This window comes from Pantherophis guttatus, chromosome 12, assembly GCF_059756535.1.
Source record: "Pantherophis guttatus breed Tessera chromosome 12, ASM5975653v1, whole genome shotgun sequence".
Classification (NCBI taxonomy): domain Eukaryota; kingdom Metazoa; phylum Chordata; class Lepidosauria; order Squamata; family Colubridae; genus Pantherophis; species Pantherophis guttatus.
The window spans coordinates 4456244-4468822 of record NC_142074.1 but is presented as its reverse complement, the minus strand read 5'-3'; the positions used below and the strand labels follow the sequence as shown (position 1 = coordinate 4468822).

The 12579-nt window shown below is 43.7% G+C and overlaps 1 long non-coding RNA gene across 1 annotated transcript; it reads right to left on the bottom strand.

Annotated features, from left to right (window-relative positions):
- Positions 1-5863: 5863 nt before the first annotated feature.
- LOC148112207 (uncharacterized) lies at positions 5864-11462 on the bottom strand. Its single transcript, XR_015729675.1, has 2 exons — positions 9701-11462; positions 5864-8385 (listed from the first exon to the last, which is right to left on the bottom strand). It is a non-coding gene; the product is annotated as an uncharacterized LOC148112207 (long non-coding RNA).
- Positions 11463-12579: the final 1117 nt, after the last annotated feature.

Below are 12579 nucleotides of genomic sequence, written 5' to 3'. Positions count from 1 at the left end.
CAAGGTGGAAAAGGTTGGAGGGGGTTTTATACTCAGGGTAAGCCCCTCCTTTCCACATAGGGGTGGAGACACTCTCTGCCTCCACTGGTGTCTATATGACACATGTGCCAATGGCTTGCAAATACTTGACAGAAAATGTATTTCCACTTGTTTCCACTTGTATAAGAATGGGTCATATTCCAATTCCCACAATTCTTCAATAATCCAATGGAAAGTGCCCCCCCTTTCTTAAAGGCAATTATGGGGTGGGTTTTGGGTTCCCACTCACTTCTTGCATTTTATTTATTTATTGAGTGTTTATGCTGCCCATTTTGCATAGTGTATGTTGCCCTAAGAGTGTCATTGAATTAGAAGAGGAATTCCAGATCTGGGCAACACACACACACACACACACATTATAGCTAGCAACAAAAAAGGTGGATTCTTATGTGTCTTTGACACCCTCTAATTGGGTCTCTGACTTTTTGAACCGCAGGTCCGGCCCCTCAGGCTTCCTGCTAAACTAGAATCACAATCTCTTGGTTGTGTGCAGACACGCAAACAGCTCTTTTAGATAAATTACATTCTTTTCTGCCATAAACAGGATGATAAAAATGAGTATTAGAATTTTTAAAGAAAGAAATGAAAGGCATTTGCCCTCCTTAATCACAAGTAGATGAACTGGCTTACATCAGAGGCACTCAGTTCAGAAAACAGAATATCTGGGCAATCCGTCCTCAGTGTCTGACGCCCCTTCTAGATTCCCATCTCAAAACTCCAGGATCACTTTCTGGAGAAGATCTATTTCCCAATGAGAAGAGGAAGAACATAGAACATCGAATCATAGGGCTGGCGGGACCTCGGAGGTCTTCTAGTCCAACCTGCTCAAGGCAGGAGACCCCACTGAAATGGTTGTCCAATCCATTCTTGAAAACCTCCAGCAATGAAGCACCCACTTCATTCTGGGAGGCAAAGTGTTCCATCGATTAATAATTCTCATTGTCAGAACATTTCTCCATACTTCTATGTTGGATCTCTTTGGAACAAGCTGTTGTGGCCCCGCCCTCTGAGCCTGTCCCATCGGAGGAAGAAAGCTCCGAGCATGAGGAAGAGGAGTCAGCCAGGCCTCCCTCTCCAGGCCCCTCCCCTCTGGCACTGTCTCAGGTGCCGGCCGAGGGAGAGGAGATTAACAGAGAGACAGGTGGCTCGGATGAGAGCGAAGGAGAAACATCATTCCTGGACGCATGCCTCCGAAGGCGTGATAAACGATTGCAGCAGCTCAGGAGGCGTGCTAGGGATTAGAACTGAGTCACTGGACCACACCCCAGAGACTATATAATAGAGGGTGGTGGTCAGTGATCCTTGTGACGAACAAAACTAACCTTGGGTAGTCACTAAAGCCTCGTTCGGAACTGCTGAGAGAAATATTTATTGTTGTCGGATATTTGGAAGCTGAGTATTTATCTTTCTGTTTTTCTGTGAAAATAAAGGCACTTGGCAGACGGTGTGTCTATCGCTGCCAAGTTGGAGATAAAGAAACTGGGTGTGTTCCAAAGTGTTTCCTTAACCCTCGGCTGGCTGTGTTTGTGTGTGTGTGTGGACAGGGACAGATCACAAGCTTCCACCTGTTATTTCTTGTCCTGCCCGCTGATGCTTTGGAAAATAAGTCAATCCTCTCTTCCTTGTAACAGCCCCTCAGATAGTGTAAGATGGCTCTCAAGCCTTGTCTTTGATAGGCTGGATATACCTAGTTCCATCAACTCTTCATTATATGATTTAGCCTCCGGAACCCTGATCATCCTCGTGGCTCTTCTTTGCATTCTTCTAGGGCAGAGGTCTCAAACTTGATTTCATTGAGAGCCGCATCAGGATTGGGTTTACCTCGGGGGTCAAACATCACTCGTGTCAGGGGTGCCTGTAATAGCCTGAGTGCTCCAACTAGCGAAAACAGGCTCCCAATCTCCATTTTCGGCTGGGATGGCCTCCTGCAACCCTCTGCCAGGAGGGCCGCGTGCTGTATGTGGAATTTTGTGTGTGTAAAGTGTGAAAGTTGGTTTTTTGGACTTTTTGTGGCTGTGTGAGGTTCCTGCTTGTTGCAGGGGCCATTTTGGGTCTAGCACACAGCTGCTTTTACATTGTGGGTGAGTCAGTTGTGTTATGTTTTGTAGGTTAAAAAAGGGCAAAGAAGTCGACTTGGCCACGCCCACCTGACCACCAAGCCACGCCCACCCAGTCACCTGACCACCAAGCCCCACCCATTAATTAAGCCACACCCACAGAACTGGTAGCAAAAATTTTTAGATTTCACCCCTGTGGCAGAGGCACCACGGGCCAGTCTTTCACTCTTCCCAGGGAGTCCCCATGGGCTGGATCTGGCCCACAGGCCTTGAATTTGACCCCCCTATTCTAGGTCCTCTGCATCTTTTTCTGTCACGGTAACCTGAACTGGACTTAGTATGCCAAGTGCTTGATGCAGCCTCCAGTTGCCTGATGGAAAATATTGGAAAATGTTTTGTTTCCGAGATGAAGACGGAATTCCAGCTCTTCCTGAGCACCAGGCTGATCTGGCCCTTCGGAGGAGGGGGGGGGTCCTGCAATGTTTGGAGAGTAACTTCAAGAAGTGTATTTTAGGGGATGTTAGGAGTCCTTTTCTTTTCTGGTAAATTTAGATCCAGAAAACTGCCACCAGAATGGCATGAATGGAATGTCTCAGCCTGTCGTTGGGCCCTTCTTCTCCAGACTGGAATGTTTTGCAATACAAAATTTTCCCACAATACTTAATTTTACCTAATGGCTTCTAAATTTGTTCTCTCTCCCCCCTCCCCCTCTCCCTCCCTCTCTTCTCTTCCCTTCCCTTCCCTTCCCTTCCCTTCTCTTCCCTTCTGTTCTCTTCAAGCCCTTCCCTTCCCTTCCCTTCCCTTCTCTTTCAGCTTCTCCATACCCTAGGAGACTTTAAAGCTGCAACATCACAGATTTCATTTCTGATTTCATTTCTGTCTTGCGCTACGAAAAGAGGCCGACTTATCTGGGAAAAACCAAAGGTTGGCTTGTGGGTACAGAGGAAAGCCAGTGAGTGAAACCTGTGTGCATGCAAAGAAAGGCAGTTCAGCAAAAAAAACAAAAACAAATTGATGGGATGGGGTGGGGTGCAGTGGGGTGGGGTGGGGGGGAAGGGAAGGGAATAAAATTAGAACAGAACAGAATAGAATAGAATTCTTTATTGGCCAAGTGTGATTAGGCACATAAGGAATTTGTCGCTGGTGCATAAGCTCTCAGTATACATGCATACAACAAGGGATAGGTCATATATCATAGAATAGATCATAGTTACAATCATTAATCATAAGATGCAAGAAGTGATAAATCATAGATACCATAGGAGAAGGTAGTAGGGTAGATGAGAAGGATAATAGTAATACAGCCCTACTACTTGGGTGAATACCTTTAGGCCTAAGACAGTGCTGTGATAATTAGGTGTTCAGCAAAATGATGCCATGGGGAAAAAGCTACCTTTGTGTCTAATTGTTTTGGCATTGCAATGCCCTATAGTGGCATCCTGAGCAGAGAAGTTTAAACATTTTATGTCCAGGATGTGAGGGGTCTGTAGAAAGGCATATTTCTTCTCCTGCAGCCTCCTGCAAATTCACCCTTATGCTAAAAATTGACACCTGGCAGTTATGGGCCTCTTTTGTTTGTCCTAAGTAGGAATCGCATTTTGCAAAAAGCTCATTCTGCACAAACAAAAAGGCAGCCTTGTGCACAGAGCAAGACGATGGTTTGCTCTAGCAAGACGAGGGATAAATAAATCTGCCGGAAGGAAAAGAGGCTTAACGATGTGTCTCATTAGCAGAAGGTTTGGGCATTCTTGGCTGGCCAAAGTCGTATTGTGCCATGTACACTGAATGAGGCACTGGACGACAAGGCTGGGTAAAGGAAGGGAGGAGGGTTGAAAATGAAAGGAGCCTCTGTTCTAAGTGGATGACAGTAAACCCAGGAAGTTGGATGTGCTTGTTTATCACTTCCCAGCAAAATGCCAGCTTTGTGATGGGGAGGCTGGCTCAGGCCAGCCAAGAGCATTGAGCAACAAGGCACTTTGCACCCAAAGATACTTGACGGTCATCTCCTAGGTTTCCAGATGACCAGACCCCACTGCACCCCAAGGGTGAACAATTTTAATGTAATTTAATCAGAGCTGGAAGGGACCTTGGAGGTCTTCTAGTCCAACCCCCCACTCAGGCAGGAGACCCTATACCATTTCCAACAAATGGTTATCCAGTCCCTTCTTAAAACTCTCCAGTGATGGAGCACTCACAACTTTTGAAGGCAAGTGGTTAATTGTTCTCACTGTTAAGAAGAAATTTTTCTGAGTTCTAGGGTGTTCCTCTCCTTGATTAGTTTCCATCCATTGTTTCTTGTCCTGCCTTCTGGTGCTTTGGAAGAGACCCCCTCTTCTTTGTGGCAGCCCCTCAAATATTGGAAGACTACTATCATGCCAACCCAGTCCTTCTTTTCTCTAGACTAGACATACCCAGTTCCTGCTACTGTTCTTCGTTATGTTTAAGCCTCCAGCCTCCTAATCATCTTTGTTGCTCTTCTCTGCACTCTTTCCAGAGTTTCTATTCAGCAGGTTCTGACAGGTTCTGGAGAACCGGTAGCCGAAATTTTGAGTAGTTCGGAGAACTGGCAAATACCTCTGGCTGGCCCCAGAGTGGGGTGGGAATGGAGATTTTGCAATATCCTTCCCCTGCCACACCCACCAAGCCACGCCCACAGTATCGGTAGTAAAAAAAAAAGTTGAATTCCACCATTGGTTCAACTTCTTTTTTTATATATAGTGGTGACCAAAATTGGATGCAGTATTCCAAATGTGATCTTACCAAGGAATTATAAAGCACTTTAACACTTCTTGTGATCTTGATTCTATCCCTCTGTTAATAAAAGCCTAGGATTGTATTGGCTAATTTGGCAGCTGCAGCACATTGCTGGCTTACATTTAAGTGACTGTCCACTAGGACTCCAAGATCCCTCTTGAAGTTACTGCTATTGAGCCAAGTTTCCAGATTCCAGATGACCAAACTGCACTATGCCCCAAGAGTGGACAATGCAGTGGCCTTTCCTTGTTGCCATCTCCTAGGCCAGAGCAAAGCTGGCTGTGGCATTCTGGGAGTTAAAGTCCACAAGTCTTAAAGTTGCCAAGGTTGGAGACCTCTGGCTTAGACTACTAGAAAGAAAGAGACTGACAGTTCATGGGATGTTAGTGGCCACTGCCTGCCTAGGAACAAATTGGAATTCAGAATTGGAAGCTATGCAGAATAAAGCAATTAAATTGTAGCGTTGTTTTTTGTGTGTTTTACTTTTTCAGCTGCTCAGGGCGGCTAGCAACATTAAAAATTCATGTTGCGTTAATTAAAAGTTGGAAAGTCCCATTACAAAAAAAAGATTTGTCTAATAAAAACAGGCAGGATTGCACGGGCATTCTGTCAGAAGCGGAACCCCTTGCTTAATAAGTTACGTCTCTTTTGAGTCGAGTTCAAGCCTTGGTCACTTCATCGGCACAAAATGTTGTTTCCTTGGCAGCAATATATTGTGTTCTTTCAGGATGTTTTTCAGTCCAGCTGACTGAGCTGGGATTTTCTGGGAATCTCACCCCCTCCCACCATCCAAATAATAACCAAGTATCTCTTGCTTAGGCAAAGTTAACTAAACCAAGTTAACTTAACCCTGGAAACAGCTAAGGACCGACCCGCAGTTTGTCAGCAAAAATGAAGCTTGGGAGGGCTCCATTTTCGCTGGCAGAGGGTTGCAGGAGGCCGCCGCTGTGAGGGATCTCACGAAGATCGATGGTTCGTTGAGGGCGCTTCCAAGAAAAGGCAGCACGCAAGGATGCAATCAAATTAAGTCTTTATTTAGAAGTAAAAGTGGAGTAAAATGAGTTCCCTGGCATGGAGGCATCCATGCCTGGATTGAGCCCATGGATCAGTCCTTAGGAAGTTAGAACAAGAGCAGGGAAAAAGCAGCCCCTGTGCGGGGGTTCTTATAGGGGCTCATGGCTCCTCCCTTACCAATGTGTGAGGGGGCCGGAGGGCCATTAACTCTCCCCCAATGGGGCTGCAGGGGCCGGAGCCCCTTGACCCACCAGTGGGATCAAAGGTGCCTCTTTGCTTCCATCTGGTGGCCTTCTAAGAAACTGCCATGGCTGGCACAAAACACCTAACAGTCGCAGTGAAAAAATTGAGTCGGGAGCCTGTTTTCACTGGCAGAGGACTCAGGCCGCCACAGGCACCCCCAACACGAGTGATGTCAAGTTGGCCACACCCATCCCGGCCCCCTGAGGTCAAACACACCCTGATGCCGCCCTCAATGAAATTGAGTTTGACACCCCTGATCTACACTCATTTCATTAACCTTAAATCCAGAACAGAAATAGCAAAGTGTCTTTTGTTGCAACAGTCAGGACACCGAGAAGCGCCTGTCCATCAAAATGTTTCAAAGTGTGTGAATCCAGCCTATTTGGTGTTGCTAGTAATAGAAAGCCTCTACTCAGAGACGCCTGGATCCAGCTGGTTACCTTTTAACAGTATATCAGAATTAGAAGGGACCCTGGAGGTCTTTTGGTCCAACCCTCTGCTCAATCAGGAGACCATATACCATTTCAGAAAAATGGATGTCCAATTTCTGCTTAAAAACCTCCAATGTTGGAGCACCCACAGCTCCAGAAGATGTTTCACTGATTAGTTGTTCTCACTGTCAGGAAATGTCTCCTCCTTGGTTTATTTCCGTATCCTTTTTAAAATGCAAAAGGAGCTCCCTCTTTTGCCTCCAGTGATATGATTTTGGCAAAAGGGGAAAAAAAGAAATAATTTGTCAAAAGGTATTCAATAAAATATATTTGCAGAACTATTCCAATTTTAAAAAATGTTAAATTTCTCAATTAGGGAAGAACCATGTTATCGAGCACATACAGTATTCTCTGTCTTTCGGTTCATCTTGGTTACATTACGAATGCAGAAATTTCCTAGCAGCAACTTTGCATAAGAAGCCAGACAAAAATCTTCTTCTGTCAAATAATTCCCTTTCTGAAAAATGCTTCCATTGCTAGAGAAAAAAAATAGATGACTTGTTTTTTCTTCTCAGCCACATAAAACTCACTGGAAAAGTAGAAACAAATTAAGGGGAGCTGCTGGTTGATTTGGCCCCTTTCTGTTTACGTTTGTCAGGAATTTGAGAAACTGAAGTGGAACTGACTACAGGTAGTCCTCGACTTACAACAGTTCATTTAGTGACAACATCACTGAAAAAAGTGACATGACCATTTTTCACATTTACAACCGTTGCAACAGTCCCATGGTCATGTGATCAAAATTCAGGCACTTATTTATTTATTATTTATTTATTTTTCATATTTGTATACCGCCCTACTCCCGAAGGACTCAGGGCGGTGAACAGCCATAATAAATACAAATACATATAGAAGTTAAAAACTATTAAGAAACTTGACAACTGACTCACATTTATGACCGTTGCAGTGACCCCCTGGTCACGTGATCCTCTTTTGTGACCTTCTGACAAGCAAAGTCAATGGGGAAGCCAGATTCACTTAACATCCAGGTAACCGACTTACAGTATCACCTGCAGTGATTCACTTAACAACTGTGGCAAGAAAAGTTTGTGAAATGGGGCAAAACTCACTTAACAAATGTCTCAGCAACAAAAAATTTGAGCTCAACGGAGGTCATAGGTCGAGGACTACCTCTACACAGAGCGAGGCTTTCCCAGACATATCTGCCTGGAACAACTCCTGTTTCCCTGGACACAATGCCGAGAGATGCCCAGAGCTGGCCTATGGTATATTATTATTTGAAGAAGTTTTGGAGGTTCCCAAATCTACTCTTAGTTTTGATGTAGAATGGAAAATATTAAGCAAGAAACCTGCAAGAAACTTAAAACAAAGAAGTAGATACTGTGTTTCAATAAATCAGTGTGCTAAATTTTTAAATAAAAAAATCAATTCATTGTATCCTATGATCTTAAGATACAATGAATTGAGTTTTTCCATTTATTGAACACTGGAGAACACAAAACATGGGTTGGGTTTCTTCTTATGTACACTGGGAATGTAACAGAAGGAAATAAACATTGTCATTATTTTGAACTTGTTTTGTAGATCTCCCCCAATCTTTTGGGAACGAGGGACCGGTTTTGTGGAAAACAATTTTTCCATGGACCGGGGTGGGGGATGGGTGGGGTTGTATGCTACAGAGATCCCATGTATGCTCAGATGAAGCTTTGCTCCCTTGTGTGGCCCAGTTCCTAATGGACTGTAAACTGGTACCAGTCTGTGGCCCGGGGGCTGGGGACCCCGGCTGTAGATACAGTGTTTTAGAGTCACTTGGTTGAGTTGGGCTGCTGTAGAAATGGAATAAACAAAAAAAACACATATTGTAAGATTTTCAGAATGGAACTGGGACAAGAAGTAATTTTAAAGAAAAACATGTTGTTATATACCCAAAATTTTGAATTTATTAAAGTATGACAAACATTGGGAGAAGGAGAAGAAGGAGAAGAAGGAGAAGAAGGAGGAGGAGGAGGAGGAGGAGGAAGAGGAAGAGGAAGAAGAAGAAGAAGAAGAAGAAGAAGAAGAAGAAGAAGAAGAAGAAGAAGAAGAAGAAATAATAATAATAATAATAATAATAATAATAATAATAATAATAATAACCATTAGCAGTTGCAGAGTTTACACACTTTATAACAAAACGTTTATGGATGCAGAATTGTCCAGGGAAAAGTCCAAATCCCTGGAAATTTAGAGAGGAGAAGGGAGATCAACTGCAAATGATCTGTCAAACTGGTAGGTAAACAAAACATGAGCTGCATTCTTATCCCACCTGCCTCCCAAGGGGTCCATCACCTGGCAAAGGAGCTTTTCTGGACTTCTTTCCAACCTTGTCCTAGGGAGAGCATTAAAGCACACCAGGGATAATAAACCTGAATTTCTTGGCCTTTGGGGCAAGATTAAATCTGTTGTCTGTGGTTATCAATTTCGGAAGTGAGTTTTTATTGTTAATTGTGGGAAGTCAGATCAATATATGGTCAAGGTTTAAATTGCACTTTAGGAATGGAGCATTGGGTTTCATTATGCATCTGTTCAATTTTTTTCTTCTCTTTTCCTTTTTCTCTGCTCATTTTGTTTATATCCTATATTAGAGATAGATTAGATAGAAGATAGATGATAGACAGCTAAATAGATAAATAGACAGATACAGACAGACAGACAGATGATATCTGGATGGATGATGATGAAGACAGACAGACAGACAGACAGGATAGAGGTAGATAGAGTAGAAGATAAATAGCTGGATCTAGATAAATAGATGTTAAAATAGAATAGAAGATAGAATAGAGGGATAAAGAGAGAGAAACAGAGAGACAGAGATAGATGATACAGAAGAGATGGATAGATGGATGGATAGATAGATAGATAGATAGATAGATAGATAAATAGATAGATATGGATGGATCATAGAGAGATAGAGAGAGATAGAGAAATAGAGATATATTGCAACTGATAGAAAAAAATGATATATTTTAACATCCTTGGAATAAATTGTGATGCTGCTAGACATCCTCTGCTTCTTCCCCACCCCAGTTTTCCTTCTCCCCCATTTTCTCCCTTCATCCCAAGTTTCCTCCCAATTCTTTTCACTCTCCGTATTTCTCTCACCTCCTATATAGAAGTGTAATATATGGTATGTCCTCCGCCTCGCTTTCTGCCTTTTTTGCTTCCTCTTTCTTAAAGGGACAGTGCCCTTTCCTCTTTCTCTCTCTCCTTCCTGTCTCTGGAGGTTCTCCATAAGAAGGGACAAGGCAGGGTTTCTGGGGATCAAAAAATGTTTCTGGCAGTAAATTTGAAGTGAATGACAGAGAGCTCTCCCTCTGAACTGTGAGCTGCTGGACACAAGCAACGTTGTTGACTGCAAAAAACATTTGCCCATCTTCTCTAGTTCTGCATTTCCACTACAATTAAAATGTCAAATATGTAAGGAATTGAGTTCACCCACCCAAGAAAAAAACATGCTGGCTGTAGCCGAGACAAGAGAAATGTGCTGTGCTGGAGAATTTCACTGTAAGGCATGTGTATGTTTTGTGTGTGTGTGTGTGTGTGTGTGTGTGCATGCAAGCTGGCTCATTTAGCTCTGCAAATTCAAGGAATCACACACTTGTCATCCCACAACCCACATGCATATTTTCCCTGTGTGTTAAAAATAGCAACGTGGGGACCAGCTATTTCTGCTGAGATGAAAGCACACCCGTCTCTGTTCCTAAAGACCGAATTGAAGAGTGGGCATTTCTCAACCAGCTCCCCTGCCTGATGGAACAGCCCTTTCCCCCCAAGGCCTTACACTGTCCTTCACATTCTGACTCTGAGATCAGTTCCCCAAAGTGTAATGATGACGAGAGTCAGCAACAAGTGTAACTCAGCCTTCCCCAAGTGCCATCTTGGCTGAGAAATAGGAGTTGGACTCAAATATCTCTAGAGGGCAATGGGTGGGAGGACATACATTACATCCATGCTCTTCAATGGAATGGGATTCACGTGGAGGGAAGCATGAAGTGTACCGAAAGTTCGGCCCAGTGCTCTTCAACATCTTCATAAATGATCTAGAAGGGGAGCTCATGAAATTTGCAGACAAAATCCAATTGGCGGAATTGCTAACATTTTAGAAGGATCTTGATAGACTTGAACACTGAGCCCTATTCAATAACCTCTATTCAACCTCTCCAAGGGTAAGCTGTTATCCTAGAGCTGGCCAAACAATTCCAATCAGCTCCAATACTACCCTGGCATCAGCTCTTAGTCAGCCCTCTTATTCATTCCCTGAATCTCTGAGAACTCCAAGCACCTCCCAACACCATCAATCTCTTGTGTCTTGCCTCAGAACAGGGCTTCCCTGATGCTGTTTGGGGAAGAGGAGGAGGAGGAGGAAAAGGAAAAGGAGGAGGACGGGTGGAGGGAGAAGGAGAGGGAGGAGGAGGATAGGAGAAGGAAGGAGAAGAAGAGAGGAGGGGAGAGGGAGGAGGAGAAGGAAGGAGAAGGAGAGAGTGAGGGGGAAAGGGAGAAGTAGGAGAAGCAGAGGGAGGGGGAGGAAAAGGAGAAGAAGGAGGAGAAAGGAGATAGAGGAGGAAAGAAGAGGGAGAGGGAGAGGGAGGAAAAGGAGACAGAAAAGGAGAAATACCCCATCTCTCTGCAGGAGATAACTTTGTTGCCCACTGGGAAATATAACAATTGGCCAGCAGTAATTCATTCGAATTCATTCGAATCTCACCAGGCTCAAGGTTGACTCAGCCTTCCATCCTTTCTAAGGTAGGTAAATTGAGGACCCAGTTTGTGGGGGCAATAAGCTGACTTTGTATAAATATACAAAAGGATGAAGGCTATTGCTTAACGCATTGTAAGCTGCCCTGAGTCTCCGGAGAAGGGCGGCATATAAATCAAATATATATATATATATATATATATATATATATATATATATATATATATATATATAAAAGATACACAACTTGCCAGTTCCAACCATTGCTTAAGGTGCCCATTGGGGGAGATGGGGAGTGAGTGACACCAGGGGTGTCATACTCAGTCAATCAGCTTTAGTCAATTTCACAGTACTGATCAGAAACTGCCAAGGCTGATTTTCCCTGCCTGTATAAATAGTCTGCATCTTCTCCTTCAACATCCAGAAGTGAAATTAATATAACCACAACTCTCAACACATTGTACTCAGAAGCACACAGAAGACAGGACAGCCCTTCCTTCCCTCCCTTGCCCCCCAAGCAAGCAGTAGGGGAAAACATTTTAACAGAAAAAGTATGGAGAGGATCAATTCCAGTATCTGGGCCACGTTCATGGGCACAGCAGTCAGTGCCTGGACTGTTAGAAGGTCCGTGAAGAACTCTACCCCTGGTTCAACTAAGCAAAGGGATATTCATGAAAGTACGAACTTGTTCATGCCAACTGAATGGACAGATATTACGGACTACTATCTCTCATGCCCCTCACAATGTCGAACTTAGTCTTGCATCTTGGGGAAAAAAACACCTGGATTTGATCAGCCCCGTCTGAGGTGGACAACAATGAACCGAATTTGCATGCAGATGGGCAGATGCCCTCTGTAAGTGGGGCAAAACATCATCACCGAATTGTGACTGTGGGACTGAAAAGCAAACTACCCAACATATAGTGTGATAGTGCCAAAAGGGAGCCTATAATGGAGATTTTAATTATTTCCTAGCTGTGACAGATGAAGCAAAAAATTATATTTGCAATCTGGACATACGTTTATAATATTTTAGATTTTAGATTTTGTATTTTTCTTCTCTTCATCTTTATCAAGATGTGATGTGAATGTGCCATTCACTAATCTAGTGGGGTGCTGAGTAATGGGCTGTATTGGGACCAGGGAAACCCAAATTCAGCCTCCATTGACCGCAAGTGACATTGGCCAGTCTTTTCTGGCCCATCCGATGTTACAGGGATAAAATTAGTGTGACATTCTAATGAATGTGTGACATGGGTGACATTCCTGCAGGGGGCAGCACTGG